General features: G+C 39.9%; 1 long non-coding RNA gene across 8 annotated transcripts in view; it reads right to left on the bottom strand.

Annotated features, from left to right (window-relative positions):
• The window catches only part of LOC308061608, a 40,762-nt gene extending 19,411 nt beyond the window's left edge, over positions 1-21,351 (bottom strand). For all 8 annotated transcript variants that reach the window (XR_013927288.1, XR_013927289.1, XR_013927290.1 and 5 more), the window contains exon 1: positions 21,071-21,351. This is a non-coding gene — a long non-coding RNA (uncharacterized lncRNA). The remainder of the gene's footprint in view (positions 1-21,070) is intronic.
• Between the last annotated feature and the right edge of the window lie 62 nt (positions 21,352-21,413).

Raw genomic sequence — 21,413 nt, 5'->3', positions numbered from 1 at the left:
GAAATGTGATATTTACCAGGCTATTTACCTTACTAGCTTTTCTGGGACTTTTAAAAATGTTTCAGGTTAGAGGGCAGAGGGCTCAATATAAAATATAAAATGTTTCATAGTAACAGGAATTTTCAAATTAAACAAACAAAATGAAAAACAAACCATACATTTTGAATATGGAGTCACACTTTAAGCGGAGAAATATCATGACTGATTCCATATTACTGGCAAACAGGTCTTACCCAGAGAAGTAGGTATGATAGGATTCCAAATTTTTGCTTCAGTGTGATTTATGATCATATTTAAAACAGAACGGAGAACAAACTTAGAATATACTTTAAATTTATTTAATAAGACACTACAGCTTGAAGAGTAAAGACAGAACAACCTGAAGGTGTTGAGTTACACCAAGCCTAGCTGTAATTTAATAGACAAAAAAAGGTTTTTACAGTTTAAACAACAGGGAGAAAAATATTACAAAAGATAGTGGCTATTTCTGAAATGAAAGAGATGTTCTGTTTAAAGGTTTCATCAGTTGAAAATGTGGTTCTCTGTACATTAGAGATGACAGAAGGTCTAAAATCAAATTTCTTCAAAGTAACAAAGAAATGGAAAGATTAGCTTAAAGCCAAGTTAGTTGCTTATTTATATTACTTTCCTATTGGACCACACACTGGGCTGATTCTAGCTATTATTCCTAGTCATTCCCAAGAAATATGGGAACCACGCATGATTAACCAGACCTTCAAAGGCAAAATTACCAATGACAAGAACGATTCTGAAGTTCTGTAGAATCATCTGTCCTGTATACCCCCATGGTGACAACTTCCAACAGTATGCCTTGGGATCCAACACCCTCTGTTCAGCAACCCAGACATGCTTTTGAGTCACACTCACAACAGGGCAAGCAGAATTTATAAACCCATGGAACAGACACTATGTGGGAGGCACCACTTTCTCATTTAGGTTTTTTGCAAACTATGTACCCTAAAATGACTACGTTTATCATCTATATTAAAAATTATATTTAAAATGCAACTAAGAGTAAATATTAATTTAGAATATATAGAAAAATACACAACTAAAACAAATAATACATAAACAAGAACCAGTGATAGGTTCTAGATTTGTGATTCATGAAGGCTGACTTACTACAACATAGCTATAAACATGAATAAAACAGTAAAACTGTCATCAAGACAAAAGAAACATTAAAATTATGATATTTAAATAAGAAAGGCAACTACAAGTAAGAAGACTACAATGATAGTTGATTTTCCTAAAATTTACAGAACTTTTTTAGTACAAAGATTTTCAGTAACATAGTTGCTTCCTGAATCAACAAGCCACCAAGAGAAATTTGTTTGTAGGTTGTATCATCACAGTCAGGGATTATAATACCATGAAGTCATCAGCTAAAAAGTCAAGAGATTACTGAAAATTCAACCTTATTTTACTGATTTTTATAAATTTTGTCTCCACCAAAGTTATGCATTCAGAGATTTTATCTTTACCATTGATTTAGCCTCTATATAGAAAAGGTTTATCTATAATTAGAGATGCATGTAACACCAAATTGCAGTGATTTCAACCCTGTACAGGTTGCCTTAAGCAGCCAGATACTGTGCAATACAATCTGTCAATACTTAAAAACTAAAATCACAATAGATTTTGTCCCTAGAAACAATAATGAAACATGGGATTAACCTAACAGAGTGATTTCCAAGGCTAAGCATTTACAAGTTTGCATAGGGGTGAGTCATATAAAATTAGTGCTCAGCTCCATGATTCTTGACCACATCAAACTTTTTGCTATGTGCTGAGTTTGCACAGCCAGACAAATGTACATGGGACTCCCTGCTTACACTCTCTGTTGTATAATTTGTTTATAAAAACATAGACAAACATGGCTTCAGTCAGGGTCTTGTGTAATTCTTGCAAATTTCCTGCTGCACAAGCCTTTGAAAATATATCCAGAAAAGAAAATGAGAATATTTAAAATGAGCTGAAAAATTACATCTGAGAACTTGCTGCAGCCTAATATGAACTTTTGTTGAATAATGATAGTGACTACTTCAATCACACACTTTGAAGGGGATAAGAAAACAGAATGAAATAAATTATGGAGTATATTCTTATCTTAAACTCAAAGAAAAGTTTACTGTGGCATATCAGATGACCAATACCTTCCATATCACTACAAATATTCTCTCACATGAATGGTAATAAAACAAAAAAATCACAAGCCCCTTTGTATTTCCTTGTGGATAAATTCACATACAGAATTAATGCAAGCCAAACCAAAGATGGCATGTCAAGACAAAAGCATTTGTATTTTAGTCATAGCACCATGCCTTTTCTCCAAAGATCTTGATGTGCTTCATAAACTTTAATTAATCTTCACAGCACGACTACCAGTCAGGCAGAAATTATATAATTTTCAGAAAAAGCATGGCATAGCCTTTATTCCTTATGCCTCTGCTCTGAATACATACTGCATTTTTTCCACTGTGATATATTGTGGAAAAATACATAATAGCAAAGCAAAAGGCCCCAGTGGACCCAACTTTTGTTAGTTTAACTTTCTTTGCTTGTATGTCTTACTTTTTTTGATAATAGTTTACATTAACTGTTCCCTTTTTTAACTTTATTACTGAATTCATATATGTGTGCCTAAACTGAGGTTATGGTAAGACAACTGAGGTTATGGTAAGACATGTTTCTTTTTTTCTTGTTGTTTCGCGGCGGGGGGGGGGGGTGGGGGGGGGGGAGGTTTATTTGAAAAAGTGATAGTTTAGATTGCATTTTCCCCTAGAATCAACTATGGAAAATACACATGAGAAAAGTGCACAGAGGCCATATAGATTTGTAAACGAATTGCTACAGGAACTGTACTTTTCAGAGCACAAATCCTCTTTTCCTACATTTGCATGCACATAGGACAATATGACCACATTTTCTTTCGGAACAACTGGACACCTTGATAAAAATATGATACCACATTAATAAGTGATCCTCTCCCTCCTTCAGAGTGTGCCTTAGGGTTTATGCTTCATTTAAATACAGTGCTATAAAGCAAGCCACTGCTTCTCCAGGACAGACAGAGGAAGTGAGGGGGGTATAAACATTAGCTTTTTGCTAATTGCAGTTGCAATTTTAGTGATCCCATGATACATCTGACAAAAAAACTCCATCTGGAAAAAGGGCTTTGGATACAAGCCATTTGAACTGAAGTTTGATATTGTATCTATAAATAAGAAAACCACTTTTACAAAATAAGAACAAACTGCTGGATTTAAACAAAAGAACAAACATTTTAAAAGGGACACTAAATGATGAAAGCATATGTGATCAACTCTCCTAGGTGTGTATGGTTCAGAGAGACAACTAAAAACTGTGGCTGAAATGTGATACAAATATAAATCAGAAGAATTTACTGTGCAGTACTAAAACTTTATAATAAATTCTAATACTTGAAGAGGTAAGAAGAAGATCCACAGGACTGTTATTAAAACATGGAGATGGGAGTTATTGTGCAAAAAAACTATAAAGCCCAAGAAGAAGGCATTTGTGATAAATAAAAAAGATTGAGAGACTATGTATTGTCCCAACATTTAAAGTACAGAAGATGTTAGTATTTGAAATCAATGTGGAAGGCAATGTTTTCTGAGATGCAACAAAAATAAAACAAAATCTGAAATGGTAGCAGGAAGTAGTTTCTGTTTTAATAGACCAGGTTTTCTCAAAAGGATGATATAATTAGTTTTATAATCCCTGTTAGCATGGGATCCTGCCACGGACCCTCCTGGTGGGGCATGGTCAGTACTGTCAGGTTCACTTGCAGGCCAGGAGATGCCTCTGTCTGAGGCTCTCCTTGGTGTTATTCAGTGATCAAGGGAACCCAGAAAAAGCTCTCTTTCTAGTCTTTTTATGGAAGTCTATATATTTCAATGTTGATTAAAAAGTTATCTATAAGAATTTTTAGTTTACATCTAGTTATTGCAGCATTCTCTGAGAAAGCAGCATGCAGGTTTGTGTCTGTATGTTTGCTTGTTTGCATTATTTTTTTCCTTTATAAATAAACTTTATGACTAACAATTTCAAGGTATAATTACTAAGTTTTATTTTAATAAAAGAGATTACCTGTAAAGCTAGATATACCTATCAATCACGCGTAATTTTTCTAGCAGGATATATTTAACTTCAATGTCATTAAATAGCAATAACTGTGAAGTATAAATTGTTAGCAAAGGAATTAATCTATCTGTGAATCTGTATTTATAAATCCTGTTACCTATAAAGTTTACTTTATAATGGAGCTTATGGCTGTCACAAAACATCCCTTACCGCCCTTCTCCCTTTCGGGTGTACCTGCACTCCGAGTCTGTGTGGTGCTCCATCAAAAGTGTCACTTTGGGTTATGCAGCTTTGCTGACTGGCAGGAACTCACTCCAGCGTGAGATAGCCGCAGTGAAATACCACCTAATTGGGAGCGTCACTGCAGTGGGGACAGCTGACAGGCTGAGTCTTGTCCAGTGCAAGGTAAGCAGCTCCCAGCCCTGCCACTTGCCGCAGCAGCCAAATCCTGCCAAGCTAGAAACATGTCCTGTTCTTCTTCTTCTGACATGTTCGTCACAGGGTTACTGACTGCTTGCTCAGCTGCTTTGCTAATGCATACGCATGAGCTCGCAGGCTTGCAGTGTGGCTGTGCCAGAAAGGGGAGCATGCTGCAGTGGACTCGTGGATGCATTTATATTTGCTCAGCTCTGTAACTGCATCAGCACAGAGCTGTGCCCCAACACATCAGCCTTTTCCTCCACTGCTGCAGGTAGCAGTGAGACTGAAACTGGAAATACAGAAGTGCCATTATGTCCTTTTCAGTAACACCTTCCTTCATATTACTGAAGAAAAAAAAAGAAAAAGTCTTTCCCAGTCTTCAAGTTCTTTAATTTTATGACATGAACACTTTCTGCCTACAGGTATTTTGTATTGCATTATATGGTTTGCCAAAATATTATTTTATATATGTATATCCATTTCATTTTAAAATCCTTTTTGCATGTAAACAGAAAAATTAAGCTGATTGCTTGCAGGCCCCAGTCTGAACTGAAGAATTTATGTGTCCGGATTCTAGGTATAAGTTATTTACCAGCTTAGCCTCTGTACAAATTCAATTGACCCTCCTGAGACAGTTTGGTTGCTGAAGAGATAGTAAGAAATCATTAATATTTTTATAATCTACACAATTTTAAAATATTTAAGAACATGCTGTCATGGCAATAACTGCTCATGTGATAGCAACTCCTAAAAATACTCCTGAATTCATTATATGATTAGCATATATGTGATTCCCAAAAGAACCATTTCTTAGAGTATTACTTTTGAGGGCCTACTTCCAGTGCATTAACGTTTTTGATGCTATAACATCACTGGAAGAAAGTCTGCTATGAACAGAGACATTTCCTTTGCAGAGAAGGGGAATCTAACTGATTTACATGATCAAACCCTTTTTAGTCCCTTGGAAAATCTGGTACCTCATAAAACTATCAACAAATTTGTTGTTTTTTATCAACAAAAGTAAACTTTCATCTATTTCTATTAAAAATGTCTTTAAAATCAGGCCAGAGTCATGGTTTCCAAAATGGTAGATTCAGCATTTAACTCACAGTAGCACTTACTCAAAATATTCAGGGAATTCTGCTGCTTTATTGGCATGCAGGATAAATAAAAAAATTGAGATCTCATTTAAAAATTGGCTTCCACAAGTGTATTCTGATGTTCACCTGGAAGCATGACATAATTTAAATGTGATTTTTATACACAAAGACAGAGTTTCAAAGCAAGGAATATAACTCCATACTAAATCATCATCAGTGCTTCACTTGTAAAAAGTTGCTTGCCTGAGCATTGTGTCAGTAGCTTAGTTATGTTCTTCTGCCTGACAGATGTGGAATAGTGTGTAACACTAAGACACTGTTGCAGTATAAGCTTGCCCAGCACTTTTCTGTTGGCAAAGTGCATTAATGGTAGAGCTGTCGCAAAGTATCCTGAGACAAATGTATATTAATAAGAATTGTCAGGTCTTGCTGGTTCATGGTGACTTTCTTTTTCATTTCATAGAAGGGCAGTGATTAATGAAACCTCTGTATGTGGTATATGACTAGGGAAGAGAAGCCCAGCTTTCCAAATACAAGCAAGATCTCCCCATACGAGACATCAGGGATGAGCTGTGACTCACCAGCCAGAGAGCGAGGAGCGAGCGATGAAAAAGAAGTGGCTCATTTGTTGGAAACAAATTGCAAGAAATCACTGCTCCAGAACTGGATCTGCCACCTACATGATGTATGAGCCTTCAGACGCAGATGTCTCCTGAAGATATCTACAAACCGTACTCTAAATTAGTTTTATACCAGAAAAGCCACAATAATTCAGCTTTTCAGGACTGCCTTATCACAGTCCACCCATGTGACAGCCCTTGGACAAGATCCTCAGCCTGCTTTGTTCATTCTGAGTAAATGGGTTGGAGCAGAAAGGGTCCTACCAGCTGCATGCTTGCTTATGTGAAGATTGCTGCAAGACAAGTATGGTGGCTATGCAAGGTGTACAGGAGAAGGTAGTACAAGAATAATGGAGGCAGTGTTGCAGCACTATCCGAACTAGCTGGCTGCAACAAGGCTTTTAGCAGCACATACCAGAAGCCTTGTTGCAGCTGGCTAGTTTAGATTGTGCTGCGACAGCAGAGCTACAGAATACAGCCACTAACATTCGTACTTTGCCGTAAGACTCAGCTCTGCCTGAATTTCAAAGGGTCCTCATTTGACTTCTGAACTTAAAGCATTCATCTTTTCCAGGCACCTGGAGAGCCAGAGAACAGATTTTTACCATGTAGCTCTTCAGGAAGTCTTGTCCTTGAAGAGATGTGTTTCATCAAACCACCACAGTACTTAACACCTTTCCCTCGATCACTGTTCCTGTTTTGCAAGCCTCTGTGGCTTCCAAGCTGTTCTGCCAGTGATCAAGTAAAATGGAAAATCCAGAAAAAAAATCCCACTCTTCAGGATATGTCTTCTTTGGCAAAGGCAGCACAAACTTTCTCATATAAGCCTTGGCACTAAGGGGAAGAGAAATACAGACCCATTTTTTCCAAAGCTAAACAAGGTTCCTAGGAGCTCAAGTTATGCTGGCAGAGAACAAACTGTGCTGACAAGCAACTAGTCCTCAAGATTTCATGCATTTTCTGAAGAGGCCATAAAATAAATACCTGACTCAGAAAAATGTATATATGTCTGAAATCTCTTCACCCTTCGTAACCCATGCATTTTCAGGGGTTTAGGCAATCATACCTAAATGACCCTGCCTTTCAGACACTTGCTCCCCAGGTTTGCAGGGTTTCACCTACATAAGTACACTGAAGAAGACTTCTCTTTAATCTCTTTCTGGCCCCCTTAAGCTGTCTGTGTTGGCCTGACATTAAGAAATATGGCATATGACCCAAGTAATGCAAAAGCTGCATCCATCAGCATTTACTTTGATTTTCCTTTCATAAACAAATGCAAATTGGATAATACACCACAAAAGAAATAATATCTGAGCAATTATTTTAAATACTTTCCACATCTTCTAAGCACAAGTACAATTTTTAATAACAATTTTTGGCTAAATTACCTAAGCTAACAGTAACTTTGTCCAGCTGCTCTACCAAACTGATAGGTGCTCTCCTCTGTCACTGTAAGACGTACATGAAAACCTCAAACTGCATCAAATAAACAGCTCTGTGAAAAGTAAAATACTGAAAGATGCCTTGAAATGTGCTTGTGTATGAGAGATAATCCCTAAAAATATACTGATATATAAAAACTTCTGCCCATATATCTGTAATGCAGATGGCACCTTAAATTAGCTAGCTCATATTTTAAAGGGATTCTATGAAAAATAAGAAATGCAGATCACAACATTTTATTATCTTTATATTCTGTGAGTACTTGGAGAACATGCAGAAGAAAAATCTATCCCCGAGAGTGTTTTAATAAAGCCGATTATTTATACAGTTGTTTGAAAAGATGTGTCATACTGCTTATCTGAAATGTCACATTCACGTTCTCACCAGTATCAAAACACAGCTAACAAGGATTTTTCAAGCATGAATTTGAATGACTATAGTGACATCGAGTGGCCATCACCACTAACTGCTGCTGTCTTCTGCCATGAAACCCCTGTTATAATGGTAATGCCAATGTGTTGACTTCAAATAGTGTGCAGCGCTAAATCAACTAGTACTGTTCGTACAGCAACTACAAAGGTGAATTCGTTATACATTGTCGATGTGCAGTTTAAATTCATAGTCAAGCGTTCTAAACATAATCCTGTGTACAATGTAGCAGAGCCCATAATATACTGACAAAAGCGCAAGCAGAATACGAAGGCAGAGCATCTGCCACAGGATGGGCTGCACCCTTAAAAGGTTGGCATCAAAAGCCTGAAGAATATGGCCCAAACCATACAAGCACTCACACACGTGCATAACGTCAGGCGTGTGACCAGCACCAAATTCTGTGGCTAATTTCTGTCTCCAGAAGTGCTCCCTCACCACTTGGTCCTGGTGCTTGCTTTGGCCCTGTTCAGCCCCTAAGCTGACGGGAGACCCACTCACGCCCACATGCCCTTGCTCTTCGAATACTTTAGACCTGTGCAAAACCATTTGTGTCTGGAGGCTAGATGGGTGCCAGAGCACACCCCCCGACCAGTCCCCTTGCTCGGGTAATCTGAGAACCAGCATAGTGGTGAGTGCTCCCATGCCTCAGAAGCCAACCTTGGTGCAGCTGATGAAGTCACTGAGACTAGCTGCATAATTAATCATGCACATAAGCATTCAGCTGGCTGGAGCCATATGCTTGGCATTTTGCATGGCTAAGAGGGCTTCACCAGACATCAGCAGGACAAAGATCAGGGATAAAATGAATGCTCATGTTGTCTTTTTTGGTGCTTATTGAATCCACATTATGTTCCTGATCTGTTGCTTCTTTCTTCAACCCCTTTCCAATGCCCATGGCCACAGTATGACAGAAATTCTACTAAAGTTCTTCATATTTTTCAATTCTCTGTTACTTCTTTTTAATTGTTTTATTTCTACATTTAAAAGCACTCCTCCTTACTGCCTTTGCTGCTTACATGTTAAGGGTGTAGCCTTATCTGTGAAGGCAGACATCTCCTGGCAGTGACAACCTGGCAGAAACCACTGGAGCTTTTCACAGGTTTGGGTGCACATGTGTAGCTTTCATCCAGAGCACATCTCAGATAATTATATACTCTCTGTTCAAACATACAACCATATCATGCCCTGCATCTGCAGGCCATGACTTTAACAGAAGGCTCTCCTCAGTATCTAGAGCTATGTTGAATGAACATGCTGAGTCCAATGCAAAGACTTTGATCTTCAGATTTCAAGGAAGGAGTGGTATTTTGTCTGTAAAATGTGCAGCAACTTCTGCATGTGGTGTGAGACTTTAGAGGAATTTGAAGAACAATGCAGGAAAGGAATTTCTTTTTATATAGTTGTAATAACAGCCCATGTGGATAAAGCAACTTCTTTCTCAAAAGGCACACGGTGTGCACAAAATGTCCTGGTTCATTTGTTGTTTTCTTATTATGATGTCCCCAAGTCATTATTCACAGATGTGCTATATTGGAAAGAAACAATTTCTGTAGCATTCCTGTGAGAATACTAATTAAGACCACTACACTAATGGATAGTTGCAAGGGAGCTTAAGCAGGTAAAAAACACTGGTGGGCTTTGGTACGTACACAACAAGCCAAGCTATCAGATGTCCTGCAACTGGGATGATTCTTGCATGGACCTGCAACAGTGTCCTGGAGCATCCCAGGGGACTGACAGAGGTAACTAGCACAGGAAAGAGGGAAGATGGCTCTGAAGCTCCCAAAGGATGTACAAGCTTGCCTTTTGTGGTGGATTGACCTTGGCCGAATGCCAAATGCCAATCTGTGACTCCCTCTCCTCAACTGGAAAGGTGAGAAAAAACATGATGAAAGATGTTTTTCTTGACCTTGGGTCAAGATAAAGAAAAGGGAGATAACTTAGCACATACTGTCAGGAGCGAAACAGACTTTACTTGGGGAAAATGAATTTCATTTATTACCAATCAAATGAGACTACGATAATGAGAAATAAAAGGAAATCTTAAACCACCTTTTCTGTGCCACCTCCTTCTTCCCAGGCTTAACTTCACCCCTGGCTTCTTTATCTCCTCCCCCCAACCTACACAGGCGGATGGGGAAGGGGGGTTGCAGTTCATTACACATTCTTTGTGCCACTCCTTCCACCTCATACTGTCCCCTCCACAGGAGACAGTCCTCCACAACTTCTCCAACGTGAGTCCTTCCCACAGGCTGCAGTTCTTCATAAACTGCTCCAGCGTGGGTCCCTTCCATAGAGTGCAGTCTTTCAGGAACAGACTGCTCCAGTGTGGGTTCCGCACAGGGCCATAAGTCCTGCCAGAAAAAGCTGCTCCAGCCTGGGTCCCTCTCCACAGGGCCCACAGGTCCTGTCAGGAGCCTCCTCCAGCATAGGCTCCCATGGAGCCACAGCCTCCCTTGAATGCATCTACATGCTGCAGTGTGCGGTCCTCCATGGGCTGCAGACTGGGTATGTGCTCCACCATGGAGAAATGGACAAATGGAAGTAATTTCCAAAATAACCTTGTAAACTTCTGGGCCAAGAAACACAGCATTGAGTGGGTGTATCACATCCTCTATCACCCACAAGCATCTGGAAACAATGAGAGATACAATGGACTGCTAAAACTATGTTGAGAAAGTTGGACATTGGGTCATGGAAACACCGGGATATAGATTTAGCAAAAGCGACATGGCTGGTTAACACCAGAGGATCTGCTAACCATCCTGATCCTGCAAACAAACTCCCAACATGCTGGGGGAGGAGATAAGGTCCCCATAGTGCACACAGAGAAGTGGCTGAGGAAGGCAGTGTGGTTTACTCCTCCCCTGGGAAAGGCAAACCCATTTGTGGGATTATCTTTGCTCAAGGACCTGGATGTGCTTAGTAGGTAATGCAGAAGGATGGGGACACCATCATCTTTGTGCTTCCTTGGAGAAAAAATAATCCATGGTGCGAATTGTATGTTGTAGGGAGTCATGTAGCAGGAATGATCTCAACCAACAAAGGGTGAGATTCAAAAGGACCTGGGTGAGTGCAACAATGACCCAAACCAAGCCACTGTTGGGGTCCAACAATTGAACATGCTGCTGCTACTGTCCTGAGAATTCACCTTGACAGATGAGGGCCAAATCATAGCCTGTTCTTACAAACATTTGAAGGAGTGGAGGAAGCCCATGGAATAGGAGAATAATATCTATCTGTTACGGGACAGTTAATGAGAATGTATAAATCTGTATCTTCAGTACATAGTGATATAATTAAGATATAAAGAATCAATAACAGAGGCTGCAACTAAAGCAATGATTAACTCAACCTATTAAATAAGCTCACTGAGATGTAGCAAGCTTTCTGAGACACCTGGGATATAATAATAGGCAACAGAAGTGGGATAACAGAGCATTATGGTCAAACCATATAGCACAAGGAACAAATGAAGTTATATAAGAACAAGTAGTGCACATGTTCCCCAAGAAAGTTCAGTTGAAGTTCACCAACATGTCAGCCACCAGGAGTCTCAACAAACTCCAGGATAAAACCCCAGGAGCTAAGTGTGCATGTGCAAGTGTCTTATGCATATGTAAATCATTTTTGGGAAGTAGCTATAATATGTATTAGATTTTGGTGAAATATGATGAATGTGTGTTTTGTTGTAAAGTGAGGACGCTGGTCAGATAGGTGTGTATGATCTGAGATACTAATCTCCATGCACCCAGCACTGCAATGAAGAATGCCTGCCTTCTAAACTTGGAAAAGTCTAGAGGGTTTCCTTTGTGCTGGTTTTTCAGTATCACTAGTATAAGCTGTATTGCTAAGAAGGGATTTCAGTAATGAGAATTAGATACAAAACAATGGTTAGAAGATATAAAAATGTATTTAATTATGTGGACCTGAGGATGACACCAATGGTATGGAATAAAAATGGAGATTGTAGTAAGTATGGCTGGAATGCAGTCAACTTTTTCATAGAAGTCCTCATAGTACTTGCTTTGTATTTTTTAGCTAGAAAGATATTGATAACAAACCACCATTTTAGCTACTGCTGAGCGTCAAGGCCACCTCTCCAAACCCACCACACCCAAAGGCCAGTAGGCTGGGGCTGGGCAAGATGTTGGGAGGGGACATAGCCAGAACAGCTGACCCAAGCTGACCAAAAAGATATGTCATACCAAATGGTGTTGTGCTCAGCAATAAAAGCTAAGCGAAAGCAGGAGCTCCCCTCAGAGAAATGGGCCCCAGGCCCTGGCAGCAGCCAGCCACCAGGTCAAGGCTCAGTCTTCCTGGTTGGCACTACAAGAGAGACCCCCCCACCAAAAGCCACAGCGCTGGGCAGCAAGATGACATGCCACACTGTGGTGGGTGCTCTGCTCCAGGTGCCAGAGCCTGCGGGGGAAGACTTGGTGCTTCCTGGTAGCGCCTGCAGCTGGCTGCTGGAGCAGAGTGGCCACCTGCAGCATGCCCCGGAAGACCTGGAGAACCAGCTCAGTGCCCTTGAGACGGAGAGCTGCCTCCTGAGAAAGACAAGGTCTCCAGAAGTGTGCAAGGAGGCAGAGAGGCTCCAGCAGAAAAATGCCAAGCTAGCTGCCCTCACTGAGCAGCTGAGAGAAAGACGCAGGTTTGCAGGACACCATCAAGCACCTGATGAATACTCCAGTGCTACTGCCTATCCAAAGCTCTGCTGAGGAACTAGGCATGAAATAGTTTCCTCAACAGAGGACTGAGGAGAGGAGAGAGCCTGCTGGAGCTTTGCTGGCACAGAACTAGCGCAGTGAGGTCTCCTCACAGAAGGCAGCTGAGGACCTTCACACCCAACTGGCAGTAGACAGAGGACTCTGTTCTGTGAGCACCCTCAGCCAAAGGTGTGAGGACTTACCAAGCAGCTCACAGAGATAACAGATGAAAACACCAGGCTGGCTGAAGAAAATTCTCCCCTCCACAAGCAGATGTGCTGGGCAGAAAGGTTGCAAGATGAAAATGCTGACCTGAAGGGGCAACTACTGCAAGTGGCAGAGAAGAGAAATTCTGTCATCCAATCCTTCAGCTCTCTTCAAACCCAATGAGAAGATGCACAGCACAAACTGAAAGCCACGAGTGAGACGGCAGAAAGTACTCAAGCAGAAGTAAAAAGGGAGCACAAGGACACCATGCCACTGTTTCGAGCCCAGGTGACAGAAAACTGCAGAATCAGTTTCAGAGCCCTTCGGAGCCAGCTTGGGCAGAGGACAGTCCTGGGTACTGCCTTTTTGCAGAGGACCCCACAAGTGAGATGGAAGAAACAGTAACAGGCAAACAGTCCATCATCCTGCAGGTTCTGGTAACAAAAAGGATTCACATCCTGCATATTTCTTCCGATATTTTATCTTTATTTTGAATATATACAGCACAATTACTACAATATAAATACTCTCAGTTTGAAGGTCATGTTCTAAACTAATTTGTATTTGATGCTCTTTAAACCTATTCTTTACAAAAGTTTTGAAAATTTGGTTTTGATAAATCTTCTGAGATATGAATCTATACTAGAGATTTACTTATTGGAAATATTTACACAGAAACATATTTGCTGTTTACCAAATCAAACAAAATTTCTCTTTTTAATTGAAGACCACAAGGTGACATGTGAAACATACAGTAAACATTATTTAAAGAATACAGTAGAAAACTAGTATGCAGTTCTACTGGATGACTATTACCTGAAAAGTCAAACAGTTTTAAGAAGCAATCTAAATTTTTTGTGGGATTTTGTCTTTTTCAGTCCAAGCTCTTTGCATTGGAAAAGGAATAAGGTGCACAAGCCTTTTATTAACAAGGAGGGACTCTTCTTTCTAGTTTAAAAGTACATTAGGGCATTCCAATACAGACACTTCATTCTGCAGGTCACTTCAAATGCATTCCCAAACCCAAAAAACGTCTTTCTGCACCATCCCAACTACCATCTCAGCCTGTCTGTGCTATTTTCCCCTGTTTGATGGTTAGCTGTGGTAACTCCAGGCCTGTAAATCTTTAGAGGCATTTCATATATTGACCAAGTGTCAATGATGGAAGACCCCACAGAAAAGGCCCATGTGTTCCTGCCTGGAGACTTGGGAAATGGTCCTATAGGCATTCAGACAATCTGAACCTGTACGACTGGTGTTTGGTACCTTGTGCATGCAGGCTGGTATACAGGGTCCTCATTTAATACCTGCTTTATATATATATTTTTCATTAAAATATTCCACCTTCATTGTTGGGTTATTTTTTAAAGATTTTTTCCAGAATTTACCCTCTCCTAAACTGTTACATTTGTGCTAAAAATATGCCTTACGTTATTCCCAGATGACACATGCTAACTACGTATATAAACAGGAAGAGAAGGCAATGTGTTTATGCTCTAAAACTGAGGAAATGGTTAAGAGGGTTGTTTGATTTTGGCTTACTATAAATTCCTCAAGACATAAGTACTGTTGCTAAAAGCCATAGACCTTCAACAAAACACTCATCAGGAATTACCTGCTCCCAAATGAGTTGCACTTACTAACAAAATGACTAAGGTTCGGAACATCAGTGAATGGGGTTGAATGTTGTAGTCCACAAGCACTAGGGAGGATTTATTTCTCTCTTTGGAATAAAAAAAAAAGTATTACCATAACCATTAGTTTTATACAAGAAAAATTACCTTTCATTAAATGAAAGTGTATCTGTTGGAGATGGTTCAGAGTCACAGAATTTGGGCAAGACTTGACTTTGTTCAAGCCTGAAGGATTTCAAACCCAGAGCTGGAAACTAGGGCTATTGCTTCTATGGAGAATTCAGTCTTGTAGCGTACTAAGTATGCTCAGTTCCTACAAGTTGTAGCTTCTCATTTAGGCTGCATCTTAATTTGATTCCAAGACACTTAGGTGTTATCAAATAAACACGCCAACTTTTTACCCTTATTGAAGTGCCAGCAAAAAAAAAACCAAAACAAAACACAAATGTTTGACATTTTCAGCCCCCACCTGACCACCTGGTTCTATGCATCTATTTGATTACTTAGACCTCTCCTTGTAGTCTTGTAGTAAAGCAATGAACGTTATCTTGCATGACTGTCATGACTGAAAGCTTGACAGCTATTTGGAGAGAATTGTAGTGATTCAAGCAACAGGGCAGATTTCCAGCAGATTATGTACTTCTGGGAACTGTAATTACAGACCTGAGAGATTTTTGACACTCTAGGTGGTGCTTTGCATCAAATCTGCCATAGTTGTATAACAGTTTAAATTTAAAAAGATAAAGGGAGAAAAATAAATTTTGCTCAAATGCACTGCTGAAAGTAATTTTTTCAGCTTGCTCTCAGCTGAAATAATTCTGGAGGAAACACCAAGAACATCAGCATTTTAGACTGAAAATCAAAATAAAAGTTAAAACTTAGAAGTAGGGGGAAGGAAGAAGCTGAAGCATTTGAGGAAATACCCCAGCCTAAAAAACTTAACATAGCCTGATCCTGAACATAGCAGACAACTGAATACCTTATACTACCTGTGCTAATAAATTAAGAGGTGTCAGGGAATCCTCCCAGGCCCTGGCACTCAAATCTGCTGCCAGAAGATAGTTCTGTTAGAAGTCTAATCCCTTGGGAGAATAATCCCTTTTGGTTTATGAGAAATACCACTTTTCTAAACAATCCGTAAACTTCAGGAATTGGACCCAGTAACTATTCTGAACAGGCATTTCTGATGCAGATTCTCTGTTTTGGATGATTAACAGTCATCCCCTGCTAACTGGCCTCATTGCTAAGAAATGGTCCAGTACATGTTTAATTTATTAGCATGGATTCAGCACCTAGGATGCACCCGGGCTGCATGTGGCCCCAGAAAATCCAAGACAGCATGTGTTGAGAAAGGTACAGAAAAGCACCACAATGTTACTGTGTGCAAGCAGAATCCATCAAAATCTCCCACTCTTTCCCTTCCTCCTTCTTTATTGAGCATTTGTCTCTGCATTACTTCCACACAGATAGCTTCACTGGCTTCATGCAAAGCAAGTCGCTAGGAAGAGGACTGGCATCATAAAATTGCCTATGTCCCACAAGCAAGAGGAGAAAAGAGGAAGCTCAGTGAAAACAGCCAATAAACGACAAAATGACTCTTGCGTGAGGTGGCTTTGTTAAACTGCTAGTGCTGAAATGAAGTATCATTTATCTTCACAAAAGCACCAGTTTATCCTGACATTATACTTATGACATGCCATCACCAGCAGTAGCACAACACGGAACTAAAATCCCTGGTGACTCACAAGTATCGTACTCCCAAGCACTCCCTCCCTCCCTCCAAATGTCTAGAAAAGCTCCTAGCATTTTCTGCCCCTTGATTCAGTCAAGCTGGGTAGGGTCCCCATATTGCAATAGCTGGATACAAGTACCCTCATGCAGATCTCTTAATGCAAAATTGTGTCAGCAGTCATCTAAAACAAGAGGTAATAATTTTCAAAAGAATTCATATGTCCAGGAACAGCTCAGCTAGTGTGTGGCTCATGTTAACAAGGAGGGGTTGGCCAAGGCTGGTAGGAGACTACACAGATGATTGCAAAGGGTGTTGGTTCCCACGGTGCTCAACTGTTGTAGCCCTCATTATTAATAGATCTGAGCAAGTGTACCATTGTATTACCAGGGTGGCAGCAGGCAAAACAGGATCTCAGCCAGAATCTAAACACCTAATATTTTGTTTCAGAAAATATCAGGACCAGAAATGATTTTTCACTGGTAAGAACAATTGAAGAAGTTACTACCACACTCCTTCAGTCCTGTAATGTAGATAGTACAAAAAATTCAGACAAAATGTTCTGTTTAAAAAAGCTATTGCAAACCAAATACCCATTCTCTTTTCATATAAAGCTTGGAAAATCCACCAAAAAAACAAGGACAAAGGCACTGTGTTTACTGAATCTGATCACTTATTTTCTAAACCAAGGTCCTTTATACAATCCTAAATATACAAATAAAATTCAGGGACTATCAAGAGTTAAAAGAAAAATAATGTCTTTTCCCCAAATGTTTCAGAATATTTAATAGGTAACAGGGTGTGTTGTGTCTAAGTCCAAGAGTAAAAATATACTAAAGTTGTATGAGAGATATAACGGCTAAATGTGTGAGTCCATGTTCTGACTATTGCAATGTTTTTATATTACTTCATATGATCATGTAAATAATTTTATCTAAGTGATACAGATTAGTGTATTTAAGATTAGCATTTTCCTGTCCTCAGGTGGGTCATATCCAGTAAATCTTGATGATGGATATTAAATGTTACAGGTTCACAAGAAATTATATTTGTGACCTGGACAAATGTTCAGTTATCTTTACAATACATAACCACTTTCAATATTTGATTTTAATCACTCACCATTTACTTTTTTACTACCTTGCTAAAAATACGGCAGCTTGCTATACAACCCTCCCCAAATTTTGTGAGCAAGATAATAATTCCATTTTGCTGAGCCTGTCATTTAAAAACCTGCCATAAAAACAATCCTACTTGCAGAATACCTGTAAATATCACCCAAAAGAAGGGGAGAAAAAAAAAATCTAAAAAAAAACAAGGAAGGGCCCTGACATGCCAAAACACGCCAAAGTATAGTTGTAGTTATGAGGCAGGACAGATGGTGACCATCACAGTCCTGGTACCACTGTTTGGTGGGAGCTATTAGTAGCTGTCCTCTCTGAATAGTGCATCACTTCATATGGGAAGCACAGCACAGCTGAGGTGGAAGAATATGACGCACAGTTAGATCTCTTCCCAGCTCTTTTTCAGATAGGTCACAGCTAGCTGACATATCCAGACTGAGATCCATCCTTAAGCCCAACACACAGTCATACCCTAAGTGTTTGATTCAGCCCACTGGTTTTGATAATCTTCCACAAGTCAAAAATTCGAAGAAGAAACCAAGAGGCAGCTGTCTACAATCATAAGGAAGAACTTTGAATATGAAAAGTACTTTTTTATTCTTATGTCCATTAGATAACAAGTAATGTGAAAGTCACAGCTTGCTGTACCAGGTCATTTATCACCTGACATAACGAGACAGAGGACGAATTAAAGATTACATCACCTGCTCCTTCAAATGTAGCAGCAGCATTGCTAGAAACAGTGTAGCCTTAATTAGGCCCAAATACAGTTTATTGCATAAATAACATATTAAAAGGTGATTATCACATAATCTACCAGTTCCTTTTATTAGTATACTATGCATCTTCTCTACTGTCAACTGCACATTTCAAATTACAGTCTGTTAGGAGCTGTGCTTTGCTAAAGCCCTCTGCAACAGCAAGCAAAGCTTTCTGACATGGTCTGACAAGCCAGCCGCAGGAACAGGACAAAAACACAAACCTACTTCTTCCCCAGTCCCATGCTCAGGCTCTGGGACCTAGATTCTGACTTTCTGATCCGCGTTCTTTCTTTATCCCAGGATTATTCAGACAGAAATAATCAAGTTAATTTATCCAGAAAATCTACTTGCTTGCTGCTTTAGAATTTATCACAGATTTAACTCTGCAATGCAATTCCAGAAAACTGGGGTGGAAAATGCCAGTGCTTTGAGATACAGATAAGCTCATGTTTCTTCTAAGCATTGTATCGCACCAACACCACCAGACAGGAACACACAAATTAGCACTAGCACAAGCAGCTTCACTACGCATTGTCTCCATCACCCTTCTCTTCTTGTAATGACCGCACCTTTGAGGAGTCCATCGCATACTCTTCACTGACGAGGGAGCTGCACTTCCTCTGTGACTGAAGTTTGAGCTGCCACTATGGTTGCATAAGCAGACAGATGTAGTTTTACAAGAAAATGTTTATTTTCTCAATCTTCAGCATACTGAAAGCATAAAAAACTAAGCAGAGTGTACCATTTAGCCACTGACTATCCTTAAATCTGCCATTGATTCTTCCTGCAGGTCACTTTGCACACATTACAAGAACAGATCCTGCTTACAGTTAGAGATACCAAAGGGATTTAAAATAAAAATCAGTAACAATGAAAACAATAATGTTTATCCTATGATGTATAACATTTTATATGTGATGATCTGCTGAAACAAGTCTTACACTGATTGAGAAATATAGAGTAGTGGGTGTAATGCAGGTCTCCCAGATATGAGGCTACGACCCAATTTCTAGTTGGAAATAGAAAGTCAACAGGTATTGTTACATCGCTTTCCCAAACACCATTACAATATTGTTTTAAAGTCAATTATATAGTTAATCTAAAAATCAGAACACCACATATAATACTTCAATTGACATCACATCGTATTTTAGTTTTACAAGTTAACAGTGTCAACACAATCTCAACAATATTTTAAAGCTTTAATTTGCACTGAAATTACTTTGTATTTCTGCTGCAGTTTATGCCACATAACTTCAACAATGAAACCTTTAAGCCTGCTGTGATGTCACTTATGGAATTTGAGAGAATGCCTTTTAATATACTAATGAAAATAAAGAGGGGTTTCCAGAAACAGTAATTATTTACTCTAGTTTTACCCTCAGAAGCCCCTCTTTGTCTTGGGAGCTCCAAGTCACAACTTCGTATTTTTGGAACTTCTGGTTTGGTGTGTCAAAACATCACAGTACTACAGCCACAGAACTCATCTCAAATGGAGCATTCTTCTGCCCTTACTGCCCTTACAAAATTCCTAAAGATCTGCAGAAAGAAGTAACTAACCACTTATTCCTGTTATTCACCCTGTATTCCTTTACTGTGGTGAAAATGTCAATACCGCTTCCACTCAACTCACAGAAACTGACCCCGTGCTGTCTTAGCATGGTGCAAAACCCACTGACATAAGCCGAAACTGACCGGCCCTTTAGCCAATACAAAACAGTATACTTTAGAATATATACATTGTAACAACACGTGGCAATACTCTTGGCACTGTTACCCTTTATAATCACAATATTTTCCTAAGTGAATACACTTAGAACTACAAATAAAAGTGAAATCAACCAGTACAAGGCAAGAAGATGAGCAATTTTTTTTTTATTTTTTTTTTTTTATCTTGAACTTTTTAGTATAGTGACATTCAGAATCTCATGGGAGGGAAATACCGTAAGTATGTATTTGCACAATGGCTTTGTAGTACACGCCTACAGTGTGTGTCCATTACATATTATTTTCTTTAGGAAACAAAATCTTTCTTATGTATCAAAGTTGAAATAGTATGATAAATAGTACTACTGACATGGTAAATAGAGAGAAGGATGTGCATAAACAGATACCCAAAACCTGTGTATTGCAAACACTGCATCACAATTACACGTCTGGGAAACCACCTAGTGTGTCCAAAGGACGCAGGCGAAATGAAAACTGAAAACACAGTAAGTCAGTACTTGCTTCATGCAGAGTATGTTAGTAGTGCTGCATCATTTGGAAGATATAAACTGTTCAAGATGTAAAAAATCGGAAAAAATAGCAAAGCTGTCTAAAATACTAGGACCTAGACAGAACTGAAAAATAATTGCCATGCCTTGAAGTGCGTGCTGCGAAATACTGCACAGTATCCTAGCCTGAGAACTTAGCCCCTTTCCCTCATTCTCTGGTCTATATCCACTACAGGGAGAAAAGAGGAGAGGTGAGAAGTCCCTGACTTTTAGCCCAAGATCCATAGACATGGGAAGGTGAGGGATTTGTTCCATTTACCTCTATTTCATCCTGCTTAACTGTCACTCCTTGTCAAAAGCTACAGGCTATTAACATTAAATTAAGGCATTTTTTCAGTCTACGAGAACTTGACTTGGTGAACAGGCCTTGCAAAACCTTCCTTCGTAACCCTCGCGTAAAGCTATTGCAAACTCATCAGCTGATCAGGCAGCTGGCTCTGAGCCGGGGTAAGGGTGAACTTGCGCTTTCTGGAAATTTCGAAATTACCTTTTTGAAATGCCGCTATCATGAAAAATCTTCCTAGGACAGCCACAGAGAAGACAAGCGAGTGCAAGTGCGAAGTCTCCTCTCCCTTCACCTGAGCGATGAACACCCACCCGGAGCGGCACAAGCCACAGCTCCGGAGGGCGGTGCTCCCTGCCGGGCCCGGCCCTGGCGTCCCGCATCGTTTTTCGGGAAGAGAAATGGCACATCCCCGCCCGCCGCCCGGACGGAGGGGGAGGTTCCCCCCTCTCCCCCTCCTCTCGCCCGGGGGATACCTGCCGGCACGACGCCCCCGCTCCCCCGAAGGAGCAGGCTGCTGCCCCGGCCCTGCGCTCCCGAGGGACCT

Source organism: Falco punctatus (assembly GCF_963210335.1).
Source record: "Falco punctatus genome assembly, chromosome: 3".
Taxonomy (NCBI): domain Eukaryota; kingdom Metazoa; phylum Chordata; class Aves; order Falconiformes; family Falconidae; genus Falco; species Falco punctatus.
This window is presented reverse-complemented; position numbering and strand designations above follow the sequence as displayed.